The sequence below is a fragment of the Choristoneura fumiferana genome, chromosome 27, assembly GCF_025370935.1.
Source record: "Choristoneura fumiferana chromosome 27, NRCan_CFum_1, whole genome shotgun sequence".
Classification (NCBI taxonomy): domain Eukaryota; kingdom Metazoa; phylum Arthropoda; class Insecta; order Lepidoptera; family Tortricidae; genus Choristoneura; species Choristoneura fumiferana.
This window is the reverse complement of record NC_133498.1, coordinates 1832906-1848616: the sequence shown is the minus strand read 5'-3', so window position 1 is coordinate 1848616 and position 15711 is coordinate 1832906. Positions and strand designations below refer to the sequence as shown.

The 15711-nt window shown below is 37.9% G+C and overlaps 1 protein-coding gene across 1 annotated transcript in view; it reads right to left on the bottom strand.

Moving 5' to 3' along the window:
• da (transcription factor daughterless) overlaps positions 1-14931 on the bottom strand; it is a 65000-nt gene extending 50069 nt beyond the window's left edge. Inside the window, 1 exon segment of the mRNA XM_074108660.1 lies at positions 14747-14931. The gene's annotated coding sequence lies outside the window, so the exon portion shown is untranslated.
• Positions 14932-15711: the final 780 nt, after the last annotated feature.

Sequence of the window (15711 nt, the reverse complement as noted above, 5' to 3'; positions counted from 1 at the left end):
AAGATGCAGCCGTTTATGCTGCAAATTTACGAAACTCGCAAGGGAATCAAAACCTACAGGGTACTTCTCGTGATTCAGAATCTTGAAATTTGATATGAAGGTAGCTATCATAACACAACCAACTAGAAAATTCTAAAAATCTTGTTTTTTTATGTCTGTAAATATCAATGAACAATATAATCTGACCCCACACTGCGCACATTTTGCTTACACTTCTCAGCATACACTGGATGTATTAAATCACTCGGAAAAAGCGAGAAATATCTTCAAGACACGATTCCCGTTTACATACCTATAAATGTGTACGGAACCCTCGGTGCGCGAGTCCGACCCGCACTTGCCCGGTTTTTTATTTATGAGCACTACCTACCACTTTCGGGACTTGAACACTAACTTTAAGTATATATGATAATTACACAATCTGGCTAAATATTTTCCACACATCAAAAGGCCGGTGGATGCAGGCCGCTTACAACCGTAGCAACTGGAGGTCTATGGGGAAGGCCTATGCCCAACAGTGGACCTCCTACGGCCGATATGATAAAGATCATTCAAAGTCCCCAGTCTTTATTCAACCTTTAGGTCTTTACAGCTAAAGAGAAATATCAAATATGGCCTCCTTAAATATTCACCGGCCGCGAACTATATTTTATTCCGCATATTACCGCCCCCTTGCTTCCAGTAGAGGCGGTGGACTACTTGGCGCCCGCGACGTGGCCCGCGCCAGTTGGTGTAAACATATTTAATATTTAATAGTGCATACGTGGCTTTTCATGCTAAGAAAGCTGTTTATTGTTTTTTTTTGTAACCTGTAGTTTTCGTCCCAGTGTTGGCTGAGGGCTATCGCGTACGAATTCGCCGCTAGAGGCGCTAGTGTAGCGAGAGGTCTCCGAAATGTCACTGTTTTTTGGGTGAGCTACGCGGGTTTACTTGTAATTAGAAATAATTTTATGAATATTATGCAATACCTGAAATTAATTATGGCAAATATGCGTCATGCACGGGGAATGTCTGTGTTTTGAAACAGTTTTGTATTTTGGAAACCTTTGTCCTCCCTTTTTTCCAAACAGAACGGGACTACGCAACACTGTGGCATGCTCGATATTTTTATGTTACGGTTTTAAGGTATTAAATATGATTAAAATGTAAAATGTAAAGTGACAGTGGAACAAAATGATTGCAAATTTAATAGGGGGTGGGGGGTGCTAAAAATTGGCGACGTACTTTATGGATGGCTTCAAGATAAAAAACCCGCTCGTTTTTTTAGCCGGTGAGGTCCAACACAGTCTGGGGTCTCCGTTCCCAGTCGTCCATAATGCATTTTTTCCGACTGCACGCCCACATCTCTTATAAAGCACCTCTAGGCTGACATAAGTCTCCCCGGAGATTTGACAGCTGGTTTTATCTCTTGGGACCTGAATTTTCCAAAACAGGCTCTTTTACTTACGCCCTAGACGTAGTTCACCAGCTTTGTTATTTTGAATATTATTCAAAATTCTTAAGATTATTTTTTCAATGAACAATTTGTTACTTTAATTTGTTAATTTAGTGTAGGAAATAAAGGTAGTGGACCCCAACAGTAATTCCTCTGCCAGAAAAAACTTTACAGTATGATAAAGTATCAATAAATAAATAGTATTGTATAAATTTCCAAAGAATAATAATAATAGGATTTAAGTAAATACCTGAAGTCGAATCGTTAATATCTTTTTACAGAAAAATGGTCCGTTCAGACTTTCTTCACCGGACATATTCATGTAACGTATTGCAACAATATGTATATGAAATATATAAAAAAAAATCCCAGCAGAAATACCTATATTAATAAAATATAATTTTTTGGCGTTTCTTGGACCGGAAAATTGCTCCGTCAAATTTTTTCATTGGAATGTCATTTTATTGCCGTTTTATACCTACAAAATGGAAATCTAAAAACATTACCATGTAACTATACTATTTTCAGAAATTTACCTTTTTACTCGCTGTGGAAAATTTCTCACCATTTTATTTATTGAATTAAGTTCACATAGTTTTCTTTCCATTCAACTATAAAAACATCCAAAAAAATAACGAGCGTATTAAAAACTAAACATATCGGGAGCAGTGTGTAGGAAGCGGGGTGTACAAGCGGATTTTTTTTTGAATATTTTGGATTTTAGTGTATACTTAATATATATTTAAAAAGAAATCAGGCTGAGAAATTTTCCACTCTCAGTTTTTAATAGTTCTAAAATACATAAATTTGGGTATGCATTTTTTTTGGATTTTCTTACCCACTACGCCAAATTACATTCTAAGATCATATAAGAAGAAAAAAATACAGAGCAATTTTCCGATGAAAATGAGCGTCAAAAAAGGAATTATCATAAAAAAAATATTCTCATGTTTGACAAAAGATTTAGATTTTTTTCTAATATCACATACTGATACAAATGACTTATTTGGTAAAATAATTTTGGACAGAGGAATTACTCGGTTCAATATATAAACAGATTTGTATTTTTACGTATAAATACCTATAATTAAGAGTGTTTTTTTTTATATTTATATGTTAGTTTCGGCTCATACTACACAATAACCAAGCAAAATTTCATCGACTGAGAAATTAATGCATGGGTCTCCATACAATAACTTGCTTCATTTCCTACACTAATTGGTCCTTTATAAAGTACGCGAGGGCCCACGCGGTTAACATTGATTGTCTATGTAACTTAGCGCAACTCACATTTAAAACTTTAACGATTATAGTATAGAAATATGTCTCTCTGCACGAATGACACGGCCAAGTTAAGAATTCCATGACGTTGGAACGCGCATGCGCACCCGAGCTAACGATATGTATCTATGATACCTACATGTGCATAATAGGCCCACAGAAATGCAGGGAAAATCTATGGACTGGACACTATACACTATGATTGGTTATTTGGAGTCTTTTTGTATTTTTTATTTCAACTCCAAATTTGTTACTTTTACGGTCATCCCGTAAACCATATACGCAATAAATGATTTGTATTTGTTGTTGTATTTGTATATCGAAAATATGCACGCAGCACGGAATGCTGAGGACCTGGGTTCGATTCCCAGCGCTGGTCTCTTTTTCTGGTTTTTCTGTCTCAGTTTGTATTTTCGATATCTATACACTAGTTTAGTGATGTCGTTCGGAAGTCGCAAAACAAAGGATTGGTTTTCTTAATGGTCAAAGTTGGTGTGACGTACTTTAGGATAGCCCCAATTCGAATTTTTCTTAACCCGTTAAAATGTCCCACAGCTGGACCAAGGCCTCCCCTTTTTTCCTCCATGTCCCTGTCGAGGGCATTGTATATATTGAAATTTTCATTTCATTTGTATATTTTTTTACTGTTTATTATTGTTATCATTATTATAGGTATAGATCTAGACAAAGCCAATTTCAAGCTAACAGAACTGGCGAGCAGCACCGTGTGCAATACATATTTTGTGCAACTGACAGTGACAATCGTTCCATGATTTTCTTTGGACTCGTCGACAGGTATGCCCACTATCGTGACGGCGACCGTCCGTCTGTCCGGTTATCGTCGTTAGTGTGTTTGTGTGTCTATGTTAATTAGTTAGTAACACTTACACTAATCTCCGGCCGCGTAGTTTTCCCGCCGTCCGACTATATAAAGTAAACTAGTACTAAATAATTCGTTATATTCGTTGAATTTTAATAGCTATAAGGCCTATACGCGTACCGTGAGAAAGTGAATCGGCGGAAAATTGATTTGTTTGCTTTTAAAACTACGTGTTTCGTATATTTTATGAGTGGATGAACGTATAACAGCAGAACTAACATCAATAAGACTTAACTTCTGTTACGTAGAAAAAGGCACATATAGACTCACAAAATGACTCTACCTATCAGTGGCGAAGAGTCAAATATTTCCATGGTAGGTAAAGGCGAAGCAAAATCGCTTACATCTTTCACAAATCCTGAACGTCCTGTTGTCTTATTTTGCAAGTCATAGGGAATCGGGTTCTACAGACGCTTCGCCACTGCTACTTATGTATGTAGTTACCATTAAAGCTTTCCTCCGAGGGAGAAGCGAGAAAACAATATTGTTACTGGCCTGTGACGCCAACTTTACAAAACAAAAAACTGAGTGACTGCGGTGGGTATACAATTCACATATTTAACCCTTTTTCAGGCCCTGCAAATTTAGATGTGCTACCACAAAATAAATCATAGTTTTATGTAGTTTATCTACCAGGGATTAATTTAAAAACGAATAATATTTTTAACGAATACAAATTATTTTGTACCATATTGTATACTTAATAAGGTTAAATATCTGTGTACATTTGTGGTTGCTTTTGCTTTTGTTAAACGAATCCTTTCGGGAGCGGGCGCTATTTCACACACTTGTAATTTTTTTTTCATTCATTATTTTATTATATAGTCCAACAAAACCATAATCAGGTTGAAGATGTCCTAGGGAAAGGTCAGGTCCAGAGTATCCGAAACCTGAGGGTATGTATGAAATGACCAATGAGCGTTGAGAAAGCGAAATATATGTCAGGATCGTGCAGGTGGAAACAAATAGTCTCTGCTTACCCCTTCCCAGGGAAAAAGAAAGAAAGAGGACATTTATTCACTAATACAAAAAAGGGGTGATGGTATGTCCGATGTATAGTCAGCATCAAAAGCAGCTGCACACTTTCGTACTTTGTCGTTTTAGAGCCACGTACTAAACGCCATGCAAGATTGCCAATGTGTCGAGTCTATGCGACAGAGTAGGTAAAAAAGTGATCCGCTGCTTTTGATGCTAACTGTACAAAACTATCCCACTAATATTATAAAAAAAACGTATGCAATTTCCCAGAAACTACTTTTTGGTTTTAGCCAGTCTGTAAGATGGAATTTTAAGCTTCCCTGTGTTTCTAGTAGCCTTTGGCTTATCGACGTTAGTGGGAAAATCACATATGCTCTTCCTAACATACATGATTATTTCAAAAACATAAGGCGACGGCAGATTCACAATGAAGACCACGACCACTCTGGCAAGAGTGTACCGTCTACGAAGAGATTGTCTAAAGATCTGCTAACCAATAGGTCCAATTTTTTTTTAATGTTCGTGGCAACACCACGTTTCACGTCCACGTCCGTTCCCCGTAGCGATACAGATAAATCACCGCGTTGAACGTCATAAATATTCAACGCGCGTGCGGCGTCGTCGGCCCGTCTGCGCCTGCGCATCAACCCGAGGCTTTAATACGATTTTATATCATTATAATAAGTTGCCCGAATAGATCAGAGGCCTTATTGCCACGCATTCGGAATCACAATCGTTTTCATCACTTCCTTCTGACACACGGTATAAGATGAGGGTAGAAAGAGATGGCAAATGGGATCGCGAGCGCCCGCGCGGTAGACAATACGGCCTCACATAACTATAATCAACTAGTATCGCGAAGACTTGGCTTTGATGGCGACATGGCTGGTACAGTCGAACAAACGGCATGTACAGTCGAGGGCTTTAATTCATGAGCCACTGTGGAACCATTTCACAGTAAACTTCATAGTGAAATCGCATTCATTGACATTGAAAATCGTTATGATTTTTCCTTCGAAAAGGTTCCATGGTGGTTCCATTCCTTCCACGCGACTTCCAGCCCCAACTACACTAACCTGATTTTACTATTTGTTCTAATTTCGGTATGATTTAGAAAAAGTAGAAATAAATAAATAAGCTGTACAGCTGACATTGAACCATAGAGATAGATTACTTTCCGCCAAGTTCCTTGCGGCGCATTCTTTTTGGCAATGATGGTCTTTCCGAAAGCGCTGGCAGTTTTAAAAAGTGACATGTAATAAGATTTTGTTAAAAATTTCATTTTTAATACAAGCTTTTTTGCTGACTGTACTTGATTGTCATCCAAGCTACATTTCCGTACCAAATATCAAGTCGATGCCATTAACCGTTGAGGAGTTCCGTTCTGTGAAGACGATCCTGGCCTGTCCCAGGATTTCACTACCAGATTTACAGAAGTATACAAGTCAATCGGACCACTGGAAGTGGGTCAAATTTAGCTCCAAGATTTGACCCAAACGAACAAACAAATATATAAATAAACAGGGCAAGTTAAAGAAAAGCTTATAAAAAAGCTCGTTGCGGCCTATTCACAGAATAAACTTTTTTTTTAAATGGAACTACTTGAAATCGGAAGATTATGCATACGTCTTCATTCTCCAATGGGTAGGCACTTAAGCAACCCTGTCTCCACCCTATCTTACACAAGGCGAGTGACAATTCCACCACTTAGTATCACTTCCCTACAGTGTAGGGACTACACCATAACCCAAGCCTGTACAAACAGGGAGGCAGGTTCGAACTCAGCAACTCGATACGACATCCGTTCGATCTCACATCCGGCGATCGGAGACTGTTTAATTCTTTTTTTTTTGCGTAATAATATGTTACGAGATTATAATAGAGAGTGGTTCATGTGAGAAACACATCAAACATAATTTATATACCTACACCTATCAATGTACAGTCGCCGAAGTAATTAGTGCTTTTCATTTTTTGTGACAGTTCCTAGATCGATAAAAAATACTGATTGTTTCATTGGCGTGTCATAGTCATTTATTTTATTCCGATCTCTGCTTTTGCGTAATAATATGTTACGAGATTATAATAGAGAGTGTTCATGTGAAACACATCAAACATAATTTATATACCTACACCGATCAATGTACAGTCGCCGAAGATTACTTCGGCACTAATTAGTGCTTTTCATTTTTTGTGACAGTTCCTAGATCGATAAAAAATACTGATTGTTTCATTGGCGTGTCATAGTCATTTATTTTATTCCGATCTCTTGGAATATGTATGGTTGCAATAAATAAATAAATATGAATATGAATAGTGGGATAAAAAGTAGTAGCCTATGTATTATTCCAGTTGCCAAGCTAAGTATTTTCATACAAAATTTAATCAAAAGGGATCCTTTCGACTGCCATAATTTTACAAGTCATAATGTAATGTTTGTCATAATTATTGTTAGTCATAATTTTTTCCCCCGCTGAAACCATACATTTTTCATACACTTTTAAATGGTCATCCTGTAGAACTCTATAGGTTAGGTTAGATTTGTTTTATAACAATCCAGAAAAATAAATGGTTTCATAATTATGTCAAACATTACATTATGACTAAAAATTTTCGACCAGTCTATATAGACTTTAGCGTAAAGGAGTAACAAACATACACACACATACAAACTTTCACATTTATCATATTAGTAGGATTTGACAAAACGCACCTCCGGTGTAACAAATTTTACTGAATTTTAAAACTTTTATTCTCTTCCAAATACTTAGCATATCGTCGGCAAGCCCAGCGTAGGAAGTCCACCAACGAGATGGACGGATGACCTGGTTAAAGTCGCGGGTTCACGGTGGATGCAGGCCGCCTCCAACCGAAGCAACTGGAGGTCTATGTCCAACAGTGGACGTCCTACGGCTGAGATGATGATGATGATGATGACGTAGCATATTTAAAATAAAAGTAATAAGTATTCAGTAAAATTTGGCAAGTCACTAAACATATGTTTTTGCATACAATCTTAACCTTACTCTATCTATAAAGATACCAGTCATTTCCTAGTAATAATGCATCATTTTCATTACTCATTTTTACGCGATAACCCAAAGAAAGGCTCTTGATTTCAGAGCTTACAATATGGTGTAACTAACTAGGCTAATCCCCGTGACTTCGCCCAACAAGGAATAAAAATAAATAATCTAATCAACTCAGAGAAGCGAACGGAAAAAAAACTAATATGTCCAAACGGCGGTCCTAGAAATAGAGTCGTATCAGATATTAACGCACGCAAAAGCGTCGAAGTGCGAAGTGTGTGAAAAATCGTGTCAGATATTTATGCTGCTGACTGTACAGATCATCATCATCATCATCATCAGCCTAAGTTCGTCCACTGGACATAGGCCTCTCCATGGCACGCCACTGAGCACGGTCCTCGGCCACCCTCATCCAGCTCTTGCCAGCCGCCCTGCGAAGATCATCGCTCCACCGAGTCTGAGGACGTCCTACGCTACGTTTGCCGATCCGTGGTCTCCACTCAAGAACTCGTCTTCCCCAACGGTTATCGGTTCTTCGGTTATATGGTCGGCCCATTGCCACTTCAGCGTGCTAATGCGGGCTATGTCGATAACTTTGGTTCTCTGTCGGATCACTTCGTTACGAATTCTATCTTTCAGAAACTCCGAGCATAGCCCTCTCCATAGCACGTTGAGGAACTTTAAATTTGTGGACCAGCCCTAACGTGAGCGTCCATGTTGTGTTGTATAGATAATGTTAGGTAATTTATTTTTAGTGGCCCGCCCCAATTCAGCTCAATTTGAAAAAAAAAAAAAAGCATTTCCATTTTCCAGCTCCCCTTCTCCAAAACTACACCCGCGCGCTGCCGGGGCGTGTCGCTAGTATAAGTATCACTAACAATTAAAACTGCATTAAAATACGTTGTAGTTCGAAAGATCTCAGCGTAATGTATGGTCGACCTAGAGAGTGCTTTACCAATTTTGATGACAGTTCCTACTTCAGAAATAAAACAATAAGGCTGACTGTCATATTGACTTGTAAGTGAAAATAGGCTTTGATGTTTTAAGCGCTACAAAACAAATGACAAAACCTTAGAGCGGTAAACCAATTTCTTGGTAGACTATACATAGATATTTACATCATAACATAATACGTCAAATGCTCGCAAAACAATCGAAAAACATGCTCCTAACGCAACGGCGGCACAGGGGCTACTACGAAACTCGAAGTTCGTGTCGTGCGGTCCCTCTGACACTTATACTATTTAATACGAGAGCGAGAGGGACGGTACGATACGAACTTCCAGTTTCGAGTTTCGTAGTAGCCCTGCAGGCCACTCGCACATGGACGCTTTATGACTACGTCCATCTTCCACCATATACGTCATACGGTTGGCCTTTTCTTTAACTTCACATGGATTCAAAGGCAACAAATTATCGCATTTTCGTGCTTCATCTCGTAATAACACATCTAGGTACAGTACATATTTAGTGTTACCCGCTTATAATTATAATGGCTAACATCAAACATAAATTTAATTTCACAAAACTTGTACGACCAACCAGTTCAGCGGCGAGTCGAATATCAAATTACACTTCATAGCCGAGCCCTATTGATGTTCGGAGTTAAAATTAGCACTTAATAGCACTATAATGTTACATCCAGAGACTATTATCGATCTAAATTTGACGACGACTCGATAATTGCTATACGGTATACGGTTGAATACTGTACGAACGTCAAATTCTTGTGGTAGAGGCAGTCTTGTAGTTACTTAAAAACTATTATAGCGATAATGTACACCTTGGTATAAAACACTGGGATTACTTACTATACCTACACCTTGATAAATAAAATAAATAATTAGTTTGAAATACGACACGTCCGCGCAAGGATCATGATAAGTATACTAAGTACTACTAATAAGAGATTTTTTGAAATTCCAGTGGAATAGAGAAAAGTCTATTTTTGGATTCTACCTTTTTGGCATAATGTACGTATTAAACTCTTTATAGTTCAAAAGAAAAAAAAAACGATTGACAAACTGAGATACATGTACAGAGGCGAATATACCCTTTATGAGAAGGTTGACTGGTAGAAATGTCTTAATGATAATCTCGTATCGCATGTTATTATTTGACATAGCTAGTTTGTACGAAACTCATACCACTCTGGGTACGGCGAATAGATTTCCTTTTATTTAATTGGGAAATTGCTTGAAATATTTTTCACAAAAATTGAAATTCGGTTTCCTTTCGGATTTATTATTCACGTTTCCTTTGAGCTATTTAACAAATGGAACAATTAATATGGTTGAACCAAGGACAAATCACGGAAACTATAATTAAAGGTCAAATTACTAATATTATCAATGTCACTGATAATATTTCCTGTTTGAATTTCATCCTTAAGGTTTGAGGTTACACTTTAGGCATGGCAAATTTTCCTACTAATCTCTAAATAGTAATTAAAATTTAAAAATGGGTAAATTTCGTGAAGATATATAATAAATAATACTAGCTTTTGCCCGCGGCTTCGCCCGCGTGGAATTCGGTTATCACGCGCTATTCCCCCGGGAACTGTGCATTTTTCCGGGATAAAAAGTAGCCTATGTCACTCTCTGACCCATAAACTATCTCTAAGCCAAAAATCACGTCAATCCGTCACTCCGTTTCGACGTGAAAGATGGACAAACATACAAACACACACTTTCGCATTTATAATATTAGTATGGATAGTATGGATTAGCGTCAGCGGGACGGCAAGATACTCAGTTCGAATTTTGAACTTCGTAGTATAGGGCCAAGTTGAGAAGTCAGCTTGCCGCAGCTTTACCAGGGCCTTGGTGGTAAGCCCCCCCCTCATTCCCAAGTGCCTCTAGCGATGCACCACGTCAGCTAAGCTAATCCATAAATAATTAATCAGGTTGCGAATAAAAATCGATGCTATTAGCAAGCCAAGCGCGATTATCGGTCAAGTTACTGAGTGCGGTAAAAACTAAATACAAGTAAACAAAAGCCTTAGTGTCTTTGGATTTTAAGGCGATTCAATAAAACAAAAATGCGAGCAATTCCGTAAACTGAGATGCTTTTGAACTGCTAGTCAAAATAAAATTCGGTATACGACAACTAACTAACTAAATTTGTCATTATCCTAACTAAAAATTAGGTTCCTTCATGACGGGTGGGTATACAAGCCGCTACCAACCGAAGCAACTGCAGGTCTATGTCCAACAGTGGACATGATGATAATGATGAATGAAGTTTGCGACTCTGGGAAGGACATAGAAGATAGTTTTTATCCCGGAAAAATTGCACAGTGCCTGCGGAATAGCGGATAAACGAATTCTTAGCAGACAGTCGCAGGCAACAGCTAGTCCTGTATATTATTATTAAAATAGAGATAAACAGCCAATGCTTGGCAAAGAAAACAAGCATATTACAATCGAAATACACTTGTTTCGGTGTCGCTTTGCCAACAGCGCGTGCGCAAGAGCTTCTCGGAAAACACTTCAATATAATTGAGAAATCGCTTGTTATTCAACAATATATCCGTCGCGGTAGCCCAGCGGTCTGACCCATGACCTTTGCAGAGGATCGTGGGTTCAAGCTCGAGTTCTCACTTCTGGGTTTTTCGGAATTCAGTGCGAAATCAGATTTGACAACCACCATCTTTACTAGTGAAGGAAATATCGTGACGAAAAAACACCGGCGACGAGATTTAATGGTGTGTGAAGTACCCAATTCATATTGGGCCAGTTGAGTGCGAGAACTTATAGCTTAGCCCAAGCCCTAATATTCTGAGAGGAATGGGAAGTATCGTTTTAGGATGAGATGATGATATCTAAATGAGCTTTATGCTTACGGCACATTTTATACCACTGCACCAAAAGTCACCAAATCCGCCTATCATGTAGAGTCACCTGCATTCAATCTGCCACAGCGGAGCGTACAAAAATATCTGATGTTCTACCGGCCCTAGAAATGATCGTATCAGATATTTATGCACGTTTTGTTGTGTCAGATACTGGTGCCGGTGACTGTACAAAATTTAGCAAGTGTAGTACTAATCATTTTGATCCTAACACATTGAACACACGAGTGAATTTAAAACCCCCATAAAAGCCCTCTGAAGTATCACAAATTAAAAAAAAAACCTGCTCCGTTCATACTCCACATAGTTACCAAGCGTGATCGTCGAGGGGAGCTCGCGAGAGCGAGACGGCGCGTAAACCAGCAAAGAGGGAAAGGGAGATCGTTTGAAACTAACCCCTTTTTGAATAGTTATTGTGCGTGCGCGCCGGTCCCAACTTCCAGATGGGGGCTGAGACCACCGTGGCAGGTTATTGACAACGTTTACTGAGAGACCAAGTTAAAGTTAACTATAACCAGCCATTAAATCTCCGGTTGAGTCAATTTATGCTAGCTGATATTTACTTAACGAAACGAAATTCTCATCAGTAAAATTAATCATTAAAGAATAGAAAAGTTACCGTGTGTGTTTCCTCCTTAAATGAAAATCAATGCGAAAAAGTTTATTTCATTTTCTTGTTTTACCAGAACAGCAGGGCTACTACGAAACTCGAAGTTCGTGTCGTGCGGTCCCTCTCGCTCTCGTATTAAATAGTATAAGTGCTCTGACACCTACCTGACCGCACGAAACAAACTTCGAGTTTCGTAGTAGCCCTGCTGGATGCTGGATCGTCTCCACAGGACGGAACGGAACCTTTCAACGGCTAATGGCATCGCCTTGAAATTTGTCAAGGAAGTCTAGTTTGGATGACAATGCAAGTAAAGTCAGCAAAAAAAGTTATTTTTTTTACAGAACATTTTTATTCAATGCTAGAATTGCCTTTTGAATCCATAAATAATCGATTCATATTGTTGGAAATTAGATCGCCATACGCATAAAGATGAATGATGTCATCAACGTAGATGTGCTACAGTTCAATACGACAAACCGACACAGTGGGCAGTCAACGGTCATGTCTAATAGGCATTTCCAATGTTTCACGACTAATCCTCTTGAAACAAGACTTTCAGAACTTAACGGTAAAGATTTTTGGATTTTACAAACTTTCGCATTTATAATATCAGAAGGATTCAATAACGTGTAGTTCGGACAGGATTGGGAGCCAGCCTTTTATCAAGTTTTCCACGACAGCAAAGCCTAGGGCATAAGATTAGAGGGAGGAAAACGGGCATGCGGGTCATCTAATGGGAAATTTATTATCACCACCGCCCGTGAGTACCAACAACTCAAATAGAGTCATTGGTCTGTTGCCAGCCTTTAAATAAAGTATAAGCCCTTTTCTAGAAAGTTATATCTATCCTAATATTATAAATGTGAAAGTTTTGTAAGTCCGTTTGTTTGTTTGTTACCTCATCACGTCTAAGCTGCTGAACCGATTTAGATGAAATTCGATATATTGAGTTTGAGGCCCGCGGGAAGGACATATAGGATAGTTTTTGTCCCGGAATATTGTATAATTCCCGCGGGATACGAATTCTGCGCAGATAGAGTGGCGGGCAACAAGCTAGTCTAAAATATAAAAGTCCTGTTGCTGTTCCTTTATAGATTCAAGTATTTTCACACATTTTCTTATCTATGTCACATCAATCGAAGAATATTAACGATTAATTTGTCATTAAAACTACGGAGGAATAGTTGCTCTAACTAGTTAAAGCTACAGTAGGTATTATTAACTTGAGTTATAATTTAACTTCATAATTAATGCAGCAACGATGTTCAAACGATTATTTCGAGTAGTTTCAAGTTTGGTACGCGCGGTAGGCGTGAGCCAAGTTCGAGAGATTAGAAATGATCGTGTTCTAGCATTTCACGCACTTGCTAAGGTATTACATGGATGGTATGGTATGGATTAAGGCTTGTTAAAATTAGTCTGATAAAATTTGGGATGTTCATACTCTGTTGAAATCAAATCAAAATGCATTAACCGAGTTAGAAAGAAAAAAATGTACCTATGACGTAAAAAAACCCCTTGTATTTTATGGGTAATGAAATGTTTTTGAGGAAAAGAACTTACACATATTGGTATGTTTACATACGATAGGTCACTTATTATTCTTTGAAATATATCGAGCATCCTGTGCGCTAAATTAGTGCCTAGCAATTTAAGCAAACTGGTTAAAAAAGTTAAGTATCTAACCAAAAACATCAAATTAAAAGCAGTTCTTTAAAACATCTTGACACTAAATAAAACTCTAGTTAAACCGCCGTCTAACTCGCCACTTCTTGACTTTACATAATAATAACTAAATATGAATTATAATACCTCTACATGTACTAGCATTGCTAAACCGTAACACGACTAGTCATTGAATCCGAGATAACATCTGAGCTATAATAATATTATGAGAGACCATAATAGGTGATTAAATGACTTATGCAATGTATGCTTAACGTGAGCTTATTTAGTAAATAATAAAAGTTTTGCTCGCACTTGGCACTTTTTGCAAAAGTAAAAAAATAGAGACGTAGGGTTGCCGGCCTTGTAGATTTCTCTGAACTTTTCTAATTGTATTTATAAGGGACACGTCACACATACACCGTTGGGCTTCGTAATTTATTACGTACTTATAGTTAAATTAATATTTTAAATCTATTTATACCTCCAGTGATAGACAAAGGAAAGAGAAAATTTCACCTACAGAGCCATTCAAAATTAAAGGTAAAAAAAAAAACTTAACATACTTAATAAAATGTTGGTTAATCTGAGTCAGTATAGGAGTTAAAGACATCAAGAATAGAATGTGAACCTATTCATGAAAAAAATGTATGAACCTCTGTCCTCTATTAAGAAATTCATCATAAATATTGTGTATCCACTCTACATCCTCAACAAGCGTGTCCTAAACTCGCGCAATTTTCTTCTAAACACTGCTTCAATTATAAACACAAAGAATACCAACCAGACGAAAAAACTTTCAAGAACGGAGAGAAATCCAAAAACAAAAGACAGCTTCTAAAACGCCAAGAAAATTTGAAACAAAATCCTGGCCACTGGCACACTTATTTTTCCAAAAAGCCCGCCTCGAAAAACTTACACCGCCATAAATTCACCAATCCATTTTGAATTTCGAACACCGCGTTACAGAAAAAAAACAACGCCGCCACAACTTCTAGCACTTTTATCACCTTACCATACGCGGAACAATCAAGAACAGAACATAAACACTGGTAGGACAATGCGTTCAGTTTTTTAACACTGTTGATAAGTTTTGTGGATAGCGTGTTGAGTTTGTTACATCACAGAAACTTTGTACGATCGTTTTGGAACGGACGCGGCGCGACTGAGTCTGTCGAGGCGCGGAGGCCAACTGCCGTTCACGTTCACTCGGCCAGTGTTGCTACGCTACGTGCGGTTTGCCTGAGCGTATTGGATATTTTATCGAAATCTTGCAAAAGTTTCAAGTACGATACGAGTGGAAAACTAAATTAAAAGTGAAAAAAAATTTGTTTACGAACGTATTGTGCAAATGTGGAGTCGGAACTTTTATTACGGTTAGTAAGTACCTAGAGATCTTTCTAAATAGATTTCAGTTAGAAAATTAAACATTTCAACAAAAACTACAAATGATGGTGACGAAATATGAATTCTGTATCACATCCCCTTTACAAATGATTATTACGATTTATTACTCAATTCATTATTATCAACACTTTACATGCCTCTTGCAACTTCCTAAAAATAAACACCTTTATTACTACAAAATTAAAACGTGACTGACCTGACTTGATCATTTTTTAAATTGGAACAAACTAATCGTATTTACCGAGGAGGACAGTGTCCAGGCGGATCTGTGACGTCTCCAAGTCGACGACTGGCAAGAGGCTGCGCACGATCGGGACAGATGGCATGCTCTCGTTTCGGAGGCCAAGACCCTCTTTGGGTCCCTGAGCCAAATTAGTTAGTTAGTTAATCGTATTTAATGGAATTTCACTAATTTCTCACTCTATGCAATTTAACGGAACAGTCGAGCTTATCTTACTAAAAGTATAACAATTGGGAGGAAAAGCGTTAAAAATATGCATATTTATGTTTTTGAATTATAAGTTCACGCTTACTTTATCATATAACCAAGACCACAAGAAGTAGCGCCTTCAG